Here is a 19,661-nt window from a genome sequence, read left to right as displayed (position 1 = left end):
CATAGATTAATAGCAGCTCAGTTTATAATGAAAGTAATAAAATCGTATCTCAGGCTTTGCTTTATTTTTATAAAGAATTTCAGGTGTGTTATAGATTAGCACTCTCCCTTGTTTCTGTGAAGATCACCTAAGCATTGGAAGGTCAGGAAGCTAAGACAATTGTGTTTCCCAAAGATGTTCAGAACTGACATCTACGGCTCAGCACTTCCCCAGGTGTGCTCTAGAAAACTGGTTCCCAGGAAGGCAATTCTACCCATAAAAAAGAATTTAATGTTAATTATGTTTGTGAAATACTAGGTTGAAGACATGTACACAAGTGTTTTGTTGGGTTTGAGTTTAGTTCTTGTTTCATTACTTATTTCCATAATGCCTTTCATTATTACTACTATTTTGGATCTTCATAACATGTATTGGGAGTCAGGTAGAACAGATATGTTTTGAAGTAGTTCTCAAAGTTCCTGGATCATTAATGACTTCTTTAAAAAAAATATTTCACAGAGCAGGCAAACTTTGCATGCATTTCAGAAGTCTTGGCCTTTGTTGCTGAATTTACATCCTGGAAGAGAAATGTCACAAGGTTAAAAAGTCACCCATTTTTCTTTGCTAATTTAGAATTTGTTATAAATCCAGACCTGACCAAGGATCATGTTTGTCAGTGACTTATCCATGGAGAAAGGGTTTGGTAAGCAAATTAAGGAAGTAAACTAGAGTTTTCCATATTGCGTCTGAGATATTAATAAATATTCCATGAAAAAGGATTTTATGGGTAAGTTCAGGAAGCTCTGTGTGCTGTCCATCTTGGAGACTAATACTCTTTATTGCATACTAAAAGCTCCTGCAGCACCCCAGGGAACCAGGCTGACTTATTCATTCCAAAATTTCCCATAAGCAACTAACAATGTAACCAAACTTGGACTCCACTTCCTTTCCAGGAAAACAATCTATTCTAATTTGGAAAATGATGCGATAGATAAAGCTGAATGTTGTCTCCATGACCATCATGTGAAGTTTTTTTAGTCACTGAAGGATACAGTGGAAAGAAAGAAAAGAGTGGAGGAAGAGAAGTGAGAAATGGAGGTGGAGAGAGATAATAAATCTGTATTCTTATACTTATTCTCTGACCTCAGGGACTTTATCTTTCAAGGAGAATGTGAACTCTTTCTGTAGTCCAGTATGGAGACTCTCAGCCCTCCTCTGCTTGCCTGCTCTGGGGTCCCCTGACTTACTTTTAGACCCAAGTCTGTAATCACAATGCTAAAATGAATATTTATAACCTCATAGGAATCTTAAGTATTAATTGCTTGCTTATATATTTAAATACTAACCATGTACAATCTGATATTTTATCACAGACAACTTTCTGTACCTAGAAGTGTTTTCTCAGTTTATTGTATTCATGGAAGAGAAAATATGGTTTTGAGGAGGATGGTTTATGATTCAGATTTTTGTTTGTTCTGATCTGTCTCTGTAGGTACTACTATTTTAATCTCCTTATTAAAAGACTGGCAACAGGTGGTCCCAAAGAAATTTAAGTAGGCTCTTTATGCAAGTAATTCAGCTGTTCTTGTTGCAAGCAGAAAGGATTGCATTGGTGACCAGTTTGCTTTTAAATTAGCCTCTCATGCTTCATGAGTATACACACATCTAGTAGCTGTAGCTCTCAAAATCATGACTAGTATAAAATCTATCATGCCAGCCTGCTCACCAACCTATTCACCTACCTTTTTCAAACAGGTCACCTCTCAGCACCCATAACACTTTGGGTCTGGATTCATAATATCTGATGAGTATAAAAAACAAAAGTGTGGCAGTAACTTAAGTCAAGTTTTCCCATAACATGTTAGTTTATTTCAGTCTTTGCAAATATACACACATTCTTGTTCTGTAGTGGAAGATTAACTTTCTAAATTTAAAAGTGTGTGTATGTGTATTTGGAAAATTTTATTCCTACAAATTTCCAGGCAGAGTAACAATCTATGAAGCATAATGAAAAACCTAAATAACATGAAAGTATTGAAAGAAAATTTAAAAATCTCCTGTAAATAACCTTATAATCATAGAAGGCTATGAATTAAATGTTGAAGAATACAAGTTTGCAGATCTGAAAAAAGTCAATGAGATACAAGAAAACTCAGAAAGGCAATTCAATGAGCTCAGGAATAAAATCAACAAACAAAAGGAGAACTTTACCAAAGAGATTAAAAATATAAAAAACAACTAAAAAATTCTGGAGCTGAAGAACACAATAAATGAGGTGAAGAATGAACTAGAGAGTTTAGAAAATATAATGGACCAGATGGAGGAAAGAATTAGTGATATTGAAGATAAAAATCTACAGGTGATACAGGTAGAAGAAGAAAACGTCTAAAAAAAATTGAAGAGCTCTAAGAACTACATTACACAGAGTAATGTAAGAATAATGGGTATATCAGAAAGAGAAGAAAGAGGAAAGGGAACAGAGAGACCATTCAAACAATAGTTGGTGAGACCTTCCCAATCCTATGGAAAGAGCTGGACACTATTATCCAAGAAGCTAAAAGAACACTTATTAACTCAAACCAAAAAAGGCCTTCTGCAAGGCACATTATTTTAAAACTATCAAAGAAAGAACAAAGAAAGAATTCTCAAGGCAGCCAAAAAAGTGTATTTGATTTCCAGAGTTTCACTTAGACACCCAAATAAAAATTTAGCAATCACTACTATTTTAATCTCCTGATTAAAAGACTGGCAACAGGTGGTCCCAAAGAAATTTAAGTAGGCTCTTTATGCAAGTAATTCAGCTGTTCTTGTTGCAAGCAGAAAGGATTGCATTGGTGACCAGTTTGCTTTTAAATTAGCCTCTCATGCTTCATGAGTATACACACATCTAGTAGCTGTAGCTCTCAAAATCATGACTAGTATAAAATCTATCATGCCAGCCTGCTCACCAACCTATTTACAGTTTTAACTGATTAACATCAACCTGTTTATCACCTCTCCATTTGTTTAATAACTCATTCTGTGCAGTGGCCATGGATAAAGTGATCTTCATCATGAAGAAAGAATTAATCAAGTGAAAGAGTAAAGAATGATTTCAGAAATCTTTTGAGAGAGATAAATAACTCAAAGTGATGAATTATTGAATATTTAGGGTGTATTTATTTATCAGGCAGTCAAAACTTTCCATTTTAAAGCTCATTTCATTTTTCTTTCATATTAGTTGGTTGTCTTCAAGGTGACATATAACCACAAAAACTGAATATGCAATCAGCTTGTGACTTAATATAAGAAAATTTGATAAATCTATTCTATTATATTTAAAAACAAAATTTCATAGTGTTAAATTAGAAAAAGATCAAATGGCCTATAATAAACAGAAACATTCTGGCTCCAACCTGACCTAAAGTATTCTAAATACCTTTAAGATTTAACCACACACCCTTAGAGGAAACACCTAGGCTCACTGACTTCAAACTCCTACAGAAAGGAAAGCAATCTTTTTCAACATTCCTAAGTGATGTTCTTGCAATTGCTTACTGAATATTGTGTCCCTAATGTACTATTGAACAGAACATTGTGTACATGTAACTCATGCCTTGTTCACTGAACTTGACCTACCTGAGGGTCCGGCTCAGGTCCCTAAACTTACCTAGACTATTCCCTAATGTTTCCTTCATATGAAAGCTTTCAAATACTTTAATGCTCCAGCCAAGTATTCTCTTTTCTAGCTTAGACTAGCCTTCAACTGTTATTCTTATGATGTTGTCAAAGGCCTGTACCATTTTCTAGGTACCCCTAGATATTCTTCTCTTTAGGATTTTTTTTTTCCACTAAATGTGATTTCCCAAACTGGATACACTGCCCCAGGTATAAAAGACCAGTGTACAGCATAAAATAAAAATAGTCAAGGAACTCACAAAATGTCTCTCATGGTCTTTTTCTTGATTCTGTACTTAAAGCATAGATCCAGCCGGTGAGTAAGAATACATCCATGGCTCCAAAGGAAAAGACAACCACAGTGGTGCAATGTCTGCCTGTCACACAATATGAACCTCAGGCTTAGGTTCTCCAGGAATAAAAGAAAAACAAACCAAAGTAAGGGCCTTTCTTTTCAGGTCTCCTTGAGACATATGCTCTTTAATCTGACCACTAATCCCCAATCTGATAATGAAGAACCACAAAGCATGTTTTATGCCACCAGAGCACATTTGCACATGCAAACAGAATCTCTGCTGCTGAGTCAAGAAAATAACTGTATATCTCAAAATGAAAAACAAGAAGCTGCAGCACATATCCAACTCCCATTTTCTGACTGCCTAGTTAGAAATCATTTAGATATTTATTAATGAGTGATGATGATGAATTCAGGACCTGCTATTGGAACAGCAGGTGTATTTCAAGGCATGGAAAGGAGGCATTTATTATCTATCAGATTCAACTCTTCTGTCTATTATTTCCAGTGTTTCTCTTTGATGGAAGAAGGTATACTGTTGACTAATGGGTTTACTGTCTCTGAGATCTTCTTACACAGATTTCTGAAATTATATCTCTTCATTGATTATTTTTACTGAATTATTCCAAGAGAATATAACCAGAAAATTTTGAGAGTGATCATAACTCTTCAAAAAAGTATTCTTCATTTAAATGAATTTTCAGAACAAGACAGAATTCTAACATAAGTAACATTTAATTGACAAATTGTTCTTGACACCCAAATCCCCAGACATGGGAAAATAGGCATTTCATTTGTTATTTCATGAAATAAAATGAGATTGGAATATGCACTCAAATTCCACCCTTTAGATTGCAGAGTATTTGATTTTTTTTTATGAAATAAAAGTGTTTGCTTACTTAATGAATGACTTGGTGTATTTTTTGCAGGTTGTGTAGAGCCAGCAAGATGCCATTATGAACTGCTCCATGCTGTCTCCTCATTGAGTCCTTTTCTTCCAAGCATGTGGCTCCATCCAGCCATCTTCAGGAGACTCATTTTCAGAAGGGCTCCAGCTTCCATGAAAAGGAAGCTAAAATAAAACAATGTTGTGAAAAAATGCTTATTAAGTGAACAGTACATAATATATCTCATCAAAGATGCATTTTCCTGCCAGAGACCTGTGTCCAGATCCTTTAATTAAATGTCACTTGGGGTGAAGGAATTCTAACCTAAGAAAGAAAGAATTTGAAACCACTGAGTGAAAGATTTAGAAATCACATTTTCCTTTTTTTTTACTAAAAGAGAAAGAACAAGCTTACTTGCTGTGGCTATAAATGTGAAAAATATATCCAAATATATTTTTTTATAAATTGGAAGCTCAGACTTAGCAACTATTGTCTTGCCTCCCCCTTCATTTCTGAAAGCACATTTGTGTGAACATCCCATTTGTAGCATACTACTTTGGATGAAAGAATGCCACGGCCCCAAACGCTATAAGACAAATGTTATGGTTCAGTGAACGCCCCATGGTGTGCGTGTGGGGCCACGTCTTCACATTTTTTAAAAAGGCCCTTGCACATATGGGTGCACACACACGCACCAGCCCTGCCTTTCACTCCAGTCTATGTAGACCCTTCTGCTTCCAACGTTTACTGCCCCTCAATTGGCCAGGCAAGCGGAACCCCCATTCACTCCCCAATCAAGCAACAACTCCCCCATCTGACTAGGAGAGGCCAGGGGCCTTGCCCACTTACACTTGTCTGTCAGCTGGGTTGACAGCATGGGAGGGGGCCTCCCCCACCTTTCCTTGCCCATCAGCTCTGCTGACAGGTGCAAGCAGGCAAGGGACTCCCCCCTCCACTGCATTCATGCCCATCAGCACATCTGATAGACACAGGCGATGGGGGAGTCCCTAGAGCCTCTGAACAGAGAGGGCAGGCGCATTTCTACCCTGGGTGGGGCCTGGGCTGCACACACTCTCACAGTCTCAGTTGATGGTTGGGGGCAGACATGGGTTCCCAGCTGTTCCAAGATCTGACAGGAAGTCACCGTTCACCCATTTTGATTCAGTCATGCCTCTGGTCGACCGTGGATCCTGTCTGGGTCTTCTTGGATAGGGGTTTAGACAAGCATATGAAAGCATGTGGGGAGCAGAGGGCAGAGAAATCAGAGACCTAGAGGGGAAGAGAGAACCAGCCTAGTGAACTACTAAAAAGGTCACAGGAGAGCCTCCAAGGAGAGGAAGTGGGGCCGACATATTTGATTAGTGACCAAAAGTTTGCAAAAGGAAAGTCCTCACTGGACATTGACAAACACAATGGTTTTCTTATGTATTTTTATCAAATAAACTTAACAAAGACATTTTTGAAATAAGATGCACCACAAAGGGCTAAATACATGGTGGAGCTACCCTCAATTATTCAAGTATTTATTGAACATATACTATATGCCTGACCCTGAATAATATGTCTTACCCCTGTGACTGAGCATGCACATGCACCACAGACACTGTGTCCTCTCATGTAGACCCTGAATGGCGCAGCCAGAAAGCCCCACAATGTGCCACCACCAGCGTTCTGCTGGCCCAAGTGTGGGCCTCTTTGATGATCTGTGATTACACTGTAATAACACCATATGGAAATTTAATAGAATCATTCATAATTAATGACATTAAACAAGAAATGTCATTATTTTATTGGTCTTTAAAACTGGTGTGGTTACTTGCATTAGTGTGGGCCACAAGCATGGTTTTGACCACAGTCAAAGACTGAAAATATTCCCAAATAACAAGTTTCCTCCCCCAAAAAAAGCCACCAAAAAAAACCAAATCAAACAAAAACTAATGTGTTCATGGGATAAAGAACCCATTTACTTTAGTAAGCTTTCTCTGAGGGTCTTGCTTCAAGTTTCCTACTTTAACCTCAGATTTCAATAAAACAGACAAGAGACTTTCAGCACAAGTACACAGTAAAAAAAAAATGTTTTCATCACACAAACAAGTTCTTATGGCTTTAAACCAACAGGAAAATAATGACTTTCCTAACCACACATGGAGTCTATAACTCTAAGGCAGGATATAAAAAAACTACAACAGCAACAACCAAAGGGGATGTTTCAACCTTCTGCACTCAATCAGAAAACACCATAAATTTTAGTTTGATTTTTACATGCAACAGTTTCACCTTCAAAATTTCCATGTGCTTTGGTTCTCCCCTTTCATGAATTTGGAGCATTCTACACAGTCACAGAATTCTCCACTCAGCAGAGGATGACATCCTTCTGCTTTCTGCTTAGATTTCAGCCAAGGTCTTTGATGGGCATTCTGGAGACTTCTACTGTCCATGGTCCTTTCATTGGACATGCTTGGACCTCCAGACAGGGAGTGTGCCCAGATGCTCTTTTGCATGGGGTGTGCATGTTGTCCTTACTGACAGGCATAAGGCAAAATAGCTCCTCAGGGATGTCAAAGGCACAACCAGAACTAATTCTACACAACAAGAAGTAATCCCAGAGTCCATTGTTCTAAAATCAAAATAAAAGGGTCTTTTCTTGGGAGCTGTTGACACAAAATGTGTTTGCTAGTGAGCTATTCTGAAGAAATGTGCATAGCTTTGATTTTGATGGACATTGAGCAGAAGTAGTTTTCTAAATCCACAACCATTTGGATTGAGAAGAACATTTACGAGGGACAATGTGTAGTTCTCAGAATATCCTGTCCCAAAATCTATCAGTCTAGGATAAAAAATGTTAAAAACTGGGGACCCTCTATACATATGGGAACGAACAGGAAGCCAGAATTCTGACACTTTCTTCTTTTTCTCTGCTTATTGATTCAGGTAAGGTATGGATGAACTAACTAAGTGGAAGTAGAGAAGCCCTTTCCAGGCCTTATAACAGGTTTCTCACCACACACACGGCCAACACACACCCAGCCTGACAAGCTATACCTTCGAATTGACCTGTTCTTCTTTGAGGAATAAATAACACTTCGAGTTGAAATAGTAGGTCAATTGGGTAATAGCAAATGTTGGAGAGGCTGTGGAGAAAAAGGAACCCTCATTCACTGTTGGTGGGACTGTAAAGTAGTACAACCATTATGGAGGAAAGTACGGTGGTTCCTCAAAAAACTGCAAATAGAACTACCTTATGACCCAGCAATCCCTCTACTGGGTATATACCCCAAAACCTCAGAAACATTGATACGTGAAGACACATGTAGCCCCATGTTCATTGCAGCACTGTTCACAGTGGCCAAGACATGGAAACAACCAAAAAGCCCTTCAATAGAAGACTGGATAAAGAAGATGTGGCACATATACACTATGGAATACTACTCAGCCATAAGAAATGATGACATCAGATCATTTACAGCAAAATGGTGGGATCTTGATAACATTATAAGGAGTGAAATAAGCAAATCAGAAAAAAACAAGAACTACATGATTCCATACATTGGTGGAACATAAAAATGAGACTAAGAGACATGGACAAGAGTGTGGTGGTTACCAAGGGTGGGGGGGGGAGGGAGGACATGGGAGGGAGGGAGGGAGAGAGTTAGGGGGAGGGGGAGGGGCACAGAGAACTAGATAGAGGGTGACGGAGGACAATCTGACTTTGGGCGAGGGGTTTGCAACATAATTTGATGACAAAATAACCTAGACATGTTTTCTTTGAATATATGTACCCTAATTTATTAATGTCATCCCATTAACATTAATAAAAATTTATTAAAAAAAAAAAAAAAAGAAAAGAAATAGTAGGTCAATTATTATTTATATCTTTGATCTAATTTATTTCATCTAATTTATTTAATCATAGTATAGTTCATGGAGCCAGATAAGAACTAAAAAAATAAATAAATAAATTGCTTGATTTTGCCCCACCTTTGAGGAGAAAAGGACATTTAAGACAAGGAAATGAGACTCAGAGAGAGAAGGTTTCTGCAGAAATTTACACAGCTAGTAAAGGGTAACGAGGAAAAATCCAGGTCTCCTGCTTCCTGGGCATTTGACATGTGAAATGTGATGAGGAAACCAAGGGGCCGTCCGGGGAAGGACCCCACAGTCAGAGAAGGGGCTCTGGGGCAACACAGCAGGTACCTTTCTCTAAGCAATTTTATACTCAATAATTTATAGTTCTGAGTTACAGAACAGTGGAGACTCTTCGAATAAAGAAAAAGAGAACTAGGAGAGAGATTTTACAGAGCCTACTTATTCCTAAAAGTTAACACAACTAAATGTTTCAACTCTTATGACTGGATTTGTTAGATTTCTACTTGGTGTTGACAATTTTAAGTTTTTATGTACGAAGAATACATTTTAGACTCCTCAGGTACAGCAATACCTAAAATTTTTATTTTTAAAATCGTAATAAAACATGATTCCATCTGGTAAGACTGCTTTGGAAATGTGGGACATTTTCAAATTGAATTTAAACTGTCATTGATCTTCAAATAACACAATCTATAAATATCCTTTTGCTGTTGTGAATTTAAGGTTTCAGTTCATGCTCCTTGTGGACTGTTGAGATTTTCAATTTACATCAAAATAAGCTAATATTCATGGAGCTGGGTGTCTTGTTTACTTCAAAGCTCTGGTTTGAGTCAACCTTGGCTGGTTTAAGTCTTTCATACTCTATTTAATCGTGGACTTTTGTGAGCAAATAAAGAAAGCTTAGAGTCCTATGGTTTAAACATCTCAAAGTGAAAACTGCAAGTGGCCTCATAAGAATGACCACAAACAACTCTTTCATGAAGTCATTGGGCAGAAGACCACAATAAAGTTCCTGCTGTGAGAAGTCCAAGTGAAGAAATACAAAGTTCTAGAAACCATTTCCTGTAAGCATGCTTACATTCAGACACATGCCCAACTTATGAATCACTGACATGAACCCAGGTCTTCCCAATTTGTGCGCTTAAAAATAAAAGTTGTTACTCAGGGTGCATTCTGGAAACACACTGTTGTGTGGAGGGATTATACGTTCTTACATTAGACAGTTTCCCATAATTAAAGAAATCTGAGAAATGGGTAGGTTAACAAAGTTACTTATTTACTACAGGAGCTCCTACCCTCAGTATATTAGCCTGTGCTATGAATCTCTATGAGAGAAATACTGATGTTGTACTTCTCAAATTTACTAGGTCATAAAATCTGTGTCTCAGAATATTTCATGACTTCTAGACTATGTGCCTTGATAAAAAGTTTTGTTTTGTTCTACTGCGGGTTTGAAGTAACATGGACCAATATATGATGGAAAAAGTAATTTTGCTGAGCAACTACTGGTTCTATAAACCCAAAATGGAGTTGATTACTGAATTTTCCATTTTTGTAGACTCTACTCATCTTTCTGGAGCCACAGAGTCTCTTTAGTACCACAGAAACTATCAAAAGTCTCTGACAGAATGATCAGATTTACATAAATTTAAGGTGACATTCAAATGCAACCTTATCTTTGGCTACATTTTGCCAAATTTCAATTTGTATCTGTAACAAAATAAGCCATGTGAGTTTTGAGGAAATGAGATTATTTCAAGAAAAGCAAGAGCTCCAATATAAACATTTAAACTATTAATCAAAAATCTTCTTGGACATTCAGGAATTCCCACCACAAGAAAGTTTTCTTTGTAGCTGGGCTGCAGCCAGGTTACTGCCTCCTTTACCATCCCATTATCTTATGAAGTTCCACCGAAGATCAGGGTCGAAGGGTCTGAGCTGGATTCAGGAGTGAGCTTGGTAATGATTAGCTTTCTGTCCCCTACTTTCCTCACTGTGACTCCTGTGTATTCATTTTTCACAAACATCTTCCAGCTCTTCTGCAGCTGTTCAGTCTCAGACAGAGGCCGTTATCTTTGTGATGTCTTCCTAGGCCTCTCTGGGCATCTCTGCCCTGACTACGCAACATAATGTGTGCACAGTTGCTGCCTTCTTGTTAGGGGACACCATTTGTCACCCACAAATTTCCTGGGTGGGTAAGAGGGGTGCCCGTAGGTTTGCCAGAGGCTCCCTGTCTCAGTGAATATTCAACTCCTATTTACTCAGCCTCTATCCTCAACTTCAAACAAGTTGTTTTTCTTTCTCTCCATGGCCTTCTGAGTGTCATTTATGCAAGACAAGGGCAAGGCCCTGGACCTCAACATTCCAGCCTTTCCTCCCTCTCCTACTGACAGGCGTGAAAGTCAGGCTAAGTGCTGCCAGTTTTCCACCATGGAAAAGAACTCCCTCTGACCTGGGGACCATCGAAAACACACACTTCATGATAGCTTACCTTGGATCCAAGAACCACCACATCGGAGCACCAGCATTTCCACATTTAATGGCAGAAGTGGGTCTTAAACCACCTGAAGCAGGCCTTAATTTAATGGTGGATCCGCGAGGGACAGAGATTCTGCAATACTGTTATGAAATCAGGGTTTAAACACCACATTTAAACTTCAGATTTTAATCTCCCCAGTGCTCTCAAGAATCACTACCCAGAAGTTCAAGTAGCCTCGTCAGGACTGTGTGGCTGCCCTGGAGAGACTAGCCCCCCGGACATCCCAACTCAGACGCCACCCCTCGTTCCTCCGTTACCTGTCTCGGGACTCCCCGTAACACAAAAGCTTCAAGCAAAGTGTGTTTTTGATTAAACCTCTTTCCTATAGAGAAAAGTATTTGTCTTCTACAGGGGTTGTGAGAATAACCCAGATTATGAAGGAAAGGTACATTTAAAGCCAACTGTGTAGAGATCTTCCCTAGAGATAGAATTCTCTCTTGAGATGTGAAAGACAACTTTGAATACTGGAAACCCTCCAACAGATATAAATGGTAGAGAATGCCACATGCTTTTTCATTTATTTCAAACTTTTTCAGTATGTAGTTCAAGATACAAGAACTAAATGTTAATTCATCCATAATTTCATCCAGTGTCCCTTCTATCCACCTTTGATGACCAAAAAAGCTTGAGAGTTCCTATTTGGGATACAGAAAAGAAAGAAATAGACTCTTTGCTACAAAGCATATGTGAAAAAGATTAAGTAAGGAGGGGCAGGAACAGTGTTCCCAATAACTAGGAATCTATTAAGACATGATTATGAATCACTGTTTAAGTGGCTGAGGCCAGAAACTCCATGAGCTGGCTCAACGTGTGCTCAGTAATGTCTCGTAATGGGACCAGCCCTAGATTGCTGGCTTGTTGGAACCCAGGAGGTGGATCTGGGACACTGGACAGCCAGCAGTTCCTTTTCAAGCCTCCGACCTCACTGTTGTTTCTAATTCCCAGGTGCAGACCCCATTTCAGAGAAAGTATCAAACCCTAGTTTCTGTCAAGTTGGATTCTGTCCATTTCATGAATTTTGATATTAACGCTGCAGGATAGGCTGACACCAAAACACCCCCCAGAGACTGCAGGAGATCCGGAACTGCACCCAGGGCTGAACCTAGATTAGGAAACTCACACACTCTGGACTCTTCAGACAGGAAGTCGTCCCCTGTGAGAAGTCACTGCTGAAGGACAACTGCCCTGGGGCCATGTCATCAGAAGTGTCAACCTCAACCCAGGTTGCCAACTGGTCCCAATATTTCAGTGACATGGCATAGACCATGGCATCCATGGTAACAAAAGCATCCCTCAAACCCTGGATTCGAGGTCTTCCCTGGAATCTCTTCTTATGCTAAGGACTAATTATTTTAACAGAGAAACATCAAAATCAATACACACACATCACATTTTTTAAACTAGCTTTCCTGGCCCACATCATAAATATTATTCATCAAAAGTCACTGCTGTTTATTCACAGAGGATGAAAGCTTGAAAGGAATTATAGCCATTTTATTGGAATTGTATTGAGAAGAGAGGTGTTAGACTCAGGAACACTCAGTTCTAAGAACATGTTAAAATGAACCTGAATGTTTCTGTATACTTATAAGCCTATGTCTCTGGACAGTCTACTCTGTGAGCTGACCTGAGGAAAAGGTACTGTAAATGCATGCTGACCACAGGCTTGTAGATTAGGAAACTTTGCCCTACTTAACCCTTAGGTTATGAATGCCAGCTTCTTCCACCACCCAGTGTTTATCAGTTTTACTAAAATTTCCCTTCATGTAATTGTTGAAATGTTGCTCAGAGAAAGTAACACCTGAGCCAAATGAAGTCCACGTTAGAGGCCACCAAAATGGGCTCAACCATTTTCAGTTCCACTCTGTGCTTTTATAGATTTCCAATATTTAAGGAAGCTTAAAAATAAATGAGCCAGAGAGGAAAGGAAAACCTTCTGATTTCACTGTTCTCCTTGTCCAATAATAGAGAACCCTAATATTATTTTCCTCCTCCACCCCCTTGAGACGTGCCATCTGCATACAGAGTACCAATAAAGGTGATATCCATGGTAGCAGGTGTCCTCCTAAAACAGAAATGCTTCCAGGAGAGAAGGACTGTACTGACAATGCTTCTACTTTATTTACTGAGCTCTGAGTTTCCGCAACATTATTCTTTAGTCCTTGAGGAAGTAATACACTCTCGCCCTTAAAACGCTGTAAGTAGTCGATAATCCATTATTACAGTAAGCCGTTCACTCTCACAGTAATTATCTAATAACCTCTTATAAAAGACCGTGGCTTCCTAATCTGTTTATAATTATCATTTCAATGATCCCACACATGAATGTCTGACCTTCAGCAACTCTGACCTGATCTTAATTAACTCTAATATCAAATCATCGCTACATAAGAAACTAGCCATGACCAAATGAATGAACCCCAGGTACAGTTAATTTCTGGAGCAATTATCTTTTCATGTAGGGAGATTTAAATGATTATCTGCACAATTTCACACAGTTTTATGTAATTCTGCGACATTATAAATTCTGTTTTAAATCATATTTCAAAGGCAGGGCTCCATACTCTGGTTTTGTCTTGTTTTCTCAAGTACTTGCCTACCACATCACCCACTATCACTGTGTAATGCAGGATGGCTTTGTGTCATTTTTAATTATAAACCAATAACAAAAACAGACTTTACAGAGTGATATATTATAGTTAAATGAATAACCATACAGCTAGGCAATATAATAGCAAATAGCAGTCAAGTTAAATTGTTAAAGGAAATACTATATTATGAAGAACTATTGAAAGCAGTTGATAATATAATGTATGTTGCAAAAAATTAGAAAAGCCAAAGTATGTTAATAGCAGTAGGCTGTGAACTAAGCTCCAGGACGAGAAAGCAGTTATGGTCTTAACCAAACCTAGAGGAGATGCTGCTCAGAGAAATATACATATTTGAGGCTCCAGTGGAACTTTATTTCAAACCCGAGATACACATGGATATTTCTGGATTTGAGGTTTTGTAAACCTCTAACCTCCCAAGGAAGTTATGTGTTTACACCTTCTTCCATTTTTCACAGGTGACTAATTGACTTATAGGGGTAAATTTATAAGCTGGCAATATTGCAGAAATGGTGAGATGTAAACAAAGCTTAAAAAGAGATACAGTTAGAAAATGTTTGCTCAGCATCATCTCTGGTGTCAAAAATTCAGGAAACTGATCAAAGTGCAGTATTTCAAGGAGATCATTCACTGTTCTCTGCTCTTGACACAACCTATCAGGCTCGCACATTTAACTTTCTTGGTCAAAGTTCTTGAAACACTTAACATTTCATCCCGGCTACCAAAACGTTTGTCATGCAGCCGTGGGCCACAGACCACAGCCTGATGAGGAAGACTGATCTGAAAGTCACACGGATAGAAAATGCCACACGCTCCTCAGAGATGGGAGCTGCCATATGGGTCACCACTAGCCACCAAAGGGCATCCACGTCCTGACCATGTACCTTTGCTCTTCCTCAGGGTTATTATTTACAGAAATAAAAAGAAGATGACCTATGTTTTACACCAATTAGCTTAACAGATGTAAGAAGAGGGGACAGTTTCTTTATTAATAACAGAGTACTTGGGATGTTTTAAACTGATAAATGTTTTAAATGACTATGTCCTATAGGTCTGTTGAAATTTTTTTTAAATAAATTTTTATTAATGTTAATGGGATGACATTAATAAATCAGGGTACATATATTCAAAGAAAACATGTCTAGGTTATCTTGTCATTAAATTATGTTGCATACCCCTCGCCCATAGTCAGATTGTCCTCCGTCACCCTCTATCTAGTTTTCTCTGTGCCTCTCCCCATCCCCCTAACTCTCTCCCTCCCTCCCTCTTGTGTCCTCCCTCCCTCCACCCCTGGTAACCACCACACTCTTGTCTATGTCTCTTAGTCTCGTTTTTATGTTCCACCAATGTATGGAATCATGTAGTTCTTTTTTTTTCTGATTTACTTATTTCACTCCGTATAATGTTATCAAGATCCCACCATTTTGCTGTAAATGATCTGATGTCATCATTTCTTATGGCTGAGTAGTATTCCATAGTGTATATGTGCCACATCTTCTTTATCCAATCTTCTATTGAAGGGCTTTTTGGTTGTTTCCATGTCTTGGCCACTGTGAACAGTGCTGCAATGAACATGGGGCTACATGTGTCTTTACGTATCAATGTTTCTGAGGTTTTGGGGTATATACCCAGTAGAGGGATTGCTGGGTCATAAGGTAGTTCTATTTGCAGTTTTTTGAGGAACCACCATATTTTCCTCCATAATGGTTGTACTACTTTACAGTCCCACCAACAGTGGATGAGAGTCCCCTTTTCTCCGCAGCCTCTCCAACATTTGCTATTACCCGTCTTGTTGATAATAGCTAATCTAACAGGGGTGAGGTGGTATCTCATTGTAGTTTTGATTTGCATTTCTCTAATAACTAACGGTCTGTTGAAACTTAAATGTGTATCAAAAGACAAAAGGGGACTGTAGTAAGAACCTATTCCTAGGTGATAACACAACGCCTATCAGAGCTTCACGGGCCTGATGGAAGGAAATTTTTGGCACCTCTGATTTGTCATGGCTTGTCCCTATAGTCTCCTGGAAACTAGGGCTGATACACCCAGTCCTGGGAGCAGCCCCTGGAGACCATACTATTCCTCAATCTGAACTCCTACACTTAAGAGCCAATAGGGTTCAATTCAAGCCTAGTTGTGGCTGTGACAGTGATACCACCTGAGCCTTGTCCAGGAGTTGCACTCTGAGACATCTGTCATCTTGATAATGTTATTTATTACCTTTAAGATTGAAATGTTTTAAATACATAGAGATTGCAAGGGATTAAATCATTAAATCATCTTAAATCTTTAAGTAGTTTTCTTCCGCATGCCTCCTAATTCCAAGATAGGTTTAGAAACGACTGTGCCCCAGTGTGAGGAAGTATGCAGTGTAGGGTACGTGCTGAGCTTTCTGCTCGCTCCCTTCTCACCCTTTGGAAAATGCTTGAGGTCTGTGGTGTCTGCATCTCCTCTTTGCTGCTGAGTTGAAAGTGTAAAGGACTTGACGCCACTCCTCTCCTTCAAAGAAAACCCTTGGGCCTACACTCTCTCCTTTTTAATCACCGAAGCTCCTAGAGATAACTACTCTGTTTTATGTAGGTTTGACATTTGGCTTCATTTTTTTACCTTATATATTTGATTTAATTATAGCTTCTCTGATGATGAAGTCAGTCATTTTTTAACACGAAAGACCCATTTCACTCACTGATTTTCTCTAAGGCCTGGGTGGGGGGACCAGACAATGGCTTCTCCTACTGAGGAAGATCCCTGCTGGCCTATCGACATCCATTGTTAGGGTATAAAAACAGTGTAAGGATTTTGCTAAGGAGGTGGTTCCTGACTCTCCCTCTCTTGGTTGGATCATCTTTGAACAAAACCACTACTACAATAATAATATCAATAGGTGGGGCAGGATTTAAACTCATGTCCTTGCAGGTGCACCCTTTGGAGAGCTTTGAACCAGATGAAATGAATGATGCATGTAAAGTGTCTGGTGCCAGCAAGAAGAGAGAACAAGATGTGAGCCTGTGACATGGGGCTTTCAGGGTTCCTATCCACAGGGTGTGAATGATGGCGGTGTTGTTGGCCCAAGAACAAGGGTCAACTGTGACTAGGGATTGAACAGCCAATAAAAATACCCTAAACCAAGGTCACAGCCAAACTTCTTGCATTCTTCAAGCTGCTTCTAACAGCAGCCAGAGAGTCCTGGCAGCTGAGGTACAGGGTCCATCAGTGTTCAACCAGGATTCGCTTCCAGTGCTAAGGAAACTGTCTCCTGGTTATTATTAACTAGCAGGGACTTTAGCCTCCATTTATTTGTTCTTATTTTTATCCCTGCCACCCAGAATTTGAGTATGGCATTGTATCATTTAGTAAAAAAAAAAAATGTCCCTATTTAGTAAAACAAATATCAAATTTTAAACCTTTTTATTATGGAGTTTAATACACACACATATACACATGCACACAAACTAACATGTATAAAACTTAAAGACACAGATCAAGAAACCCCCAGTTTAAAAAATAAAATATTTCCTGACCCCCAAAAGCCTCATTTATTTCCTGTCAAATAACCTCAATGAATACTATTCTGATTTCTAATACTGTAATTTATGCTTGAAACTTCTTAAACTTTGTATGTATGAGGTCAGAATTTGGTTCCAGTTTCTTTTGTTCCATATCACTTTTGGGGAGACTCGATCATTTTGGTGTGTGAAGCTGTGGTTCTTTCAATTCATGTGTTTATAGCATTCCATTGAACAAATATACGAAAGTTTCCCAAACACAAATAAATCAGTTTACTCCTCAACTGCATACACAAAAGTCTTCACTGCTTTACATCTTCCCAATATTTAGCGTTTTCTTCGATCATTTTGGTGTGTGAAGCTGTGGTTCTTTCAATTCATGTGTTTATAGCATTCCATTGAACAAATATACGAAAGTTTCCCAAACACAAATAAATCAGTTTACTCCTCAACTGCATACACAAAAGTCTTCACTGCTTTACATCTTCCCAATATTTAGCGTTTTCTGGTGATGTCTTCCCTTTCAACGTTACCCATTAAAATATAGGTCTCATTGTATTTTATTATGGTTGAACTTGTGTTTCCTGATGACATTGATATTAATATTGAATATCTTTTCAAGATTAATTTTTTATTTTTTTGACCATTTGGTTATCTTTGTTTATGAGAAGGCTGTTCAAGGTCTCTTGCTATTTTTTTCTACTGAGTTCTCCGATAAAAAAATATTAATTTGTGAGAGTTCTTTCTGTAGTTTGAATGTGTATGTCCATTGTCTATGTTAGAAATATCCCTTCTTACTCTGTGACTTCTTTTTCAGGTCCTTAATAGTAATTTTAATGAACAGAAATTCTTAGTTTTAATAAAGCCATTTCATCATTTTCTCCTGTTTGCTCAGTGCGTTTTGTATGTCACTTTCTGCCCTGGGAGCATGAGATACTTTCGTACAATGTCTTCTAAAAGTTTAATCACTTGACTCTTACATTTAGATCAACAATTCACCTGATTTATTTTTTATGCTGTGTGTCAAATAGCAATACTTTGTTCTGACAGATTTATTAAAAACTGTCATCATCTACTTGGTGCTCTGTAGTTCCTTCTATGTCATAAATCAAGTGCTTAGTCCTGATTCTGGGTCTCTGTTCTGTTCCTCTTATTCATATTGTAAGGATACCCACAATCTTAATTACGGTCATTTAAAAATGGGTCTTGATATCTGGTTGAATGATTTCTTTCTCTGTGTTATTCTTTGAGACTGAAGTATCTACTTTTGGACCTTTGAATTTATATACAAATTTTATAAAAAATATTCTGATCATGACATAGTAAACATTGTTTATTTACAATTTTATTAATTCTCTGTAGGTTTTAGTGCACATATTCTGTTAGATTTATTCTTATATGCATAACAGTCTTTTATACTTCTTTGCTGATATACATATATATAATTTATATATATATTTAAAATTTAATTTTGTATATTAATCTTATATCTAGCAACATCACAATAATCAACAATCATTTAATTAGTTTGATAGTTTTTCTCTTGACTTTCTGGCCCATATGGCTAGTAAGGATGAGCTTGTATTAATCTAACCTCAAGAACTAGTATGAAGGCAATATAAGCTTTAAAAAAATAGGTAAGAAAAGTGAACAAAGTAAAGAAGGGAAGAATAAGGAAAGAAAGAGAGAGAGAGAGAAATAAAGAAAGAAAAGCTGTTTAAAGGCATGGGCAAATACTCATCTTAAGCTAAGACTTAGGAGGTCAATATCCTGGAAAGAAGAGGAATGTATTGAGATAGGCTTTAAATTACTTCTTTCTTTTTTCCTCCAGACATTTGGCAATGTGTGGTGCATAGTGAGTTTCTACCACTAGATAATGAATCACCACACACTTAGCACCTAAAACAATATACATTTATTATCCCACAGCTTCCATGACCAGGGCCCTACGCAGAGCTCAGCTCTACCTTTTGCTCAGGCTTCACAAGGGTCAAGTTGCTTTCTCATCCTGAGGCTCGGTTGGTGAAGAATGTACTTCAAAGTTTAATCAGGCTTCTGGCTCTTTTCTGCCTGTGGACTGGAGGAGTCCTCAATTTCCTGATGTGCTTTCTAATTGTGGATACTCAATGCGTCAAGCTTTCAAGGAGAATCTCTTAATCTCTAATCTGCTAGGACAGTGACATCAGCCTTCTCATAGTCTGTTGTTTAGAAGCAGGCCATAGTTTAACCCTCACTTGCTTGGAAGATATTGTACAAGGACATGAGTCACTGGGAGTCAGCCTAATGTATATTTGCCAAATGACATGAGCTCTTAGAGACCAA

General features: G+C 38.3%; 1 long non-coding RNA gene across 1 annotated transcript; it reads right to left on the bottom strand.

Annotated features, from left to right (window-relative positions):
* Window positions 1-4,848: 4,848 nt before the first annotated feature.
* Window positions 4,849-19,386, bottom strand: LOC136320408 (uncharacterized). The gene is made up of 3 exons (XR_010728330.1): window positions 19,307-19,386; window positions 11,177-11,304; window positions 4,849-5,003 (listed from the first exon to the last, which is right to left on the bottom strand). It is a non-coding gene; the product is annotated as an uncharacterized lncRNA (long non-coding RNA).
* Between the last annotated feature and the right edge of the window lie 275 nt (window positions 19,387-19,661).

Source organism: Saccopteryx bilineata, chromosome 1 (genome assembly GCF_036850765.1).
Source record: "Saccopteryx bilineata isolate mSacBil1 chromosome 1, mSacBil1_pri_phased_curated, whole genome shotgun sequence".
NCBI lineage: Eukaryota > Metazoa > Chordata > Mammalia > Chiroptera > Emballonuridae > Saccopteryx > Saccopteryx bilineata.
Note: the sequence above shows the minus strand (reverse complement) of the source record. Positions and strands in the feature narration are given on the sequence as shown.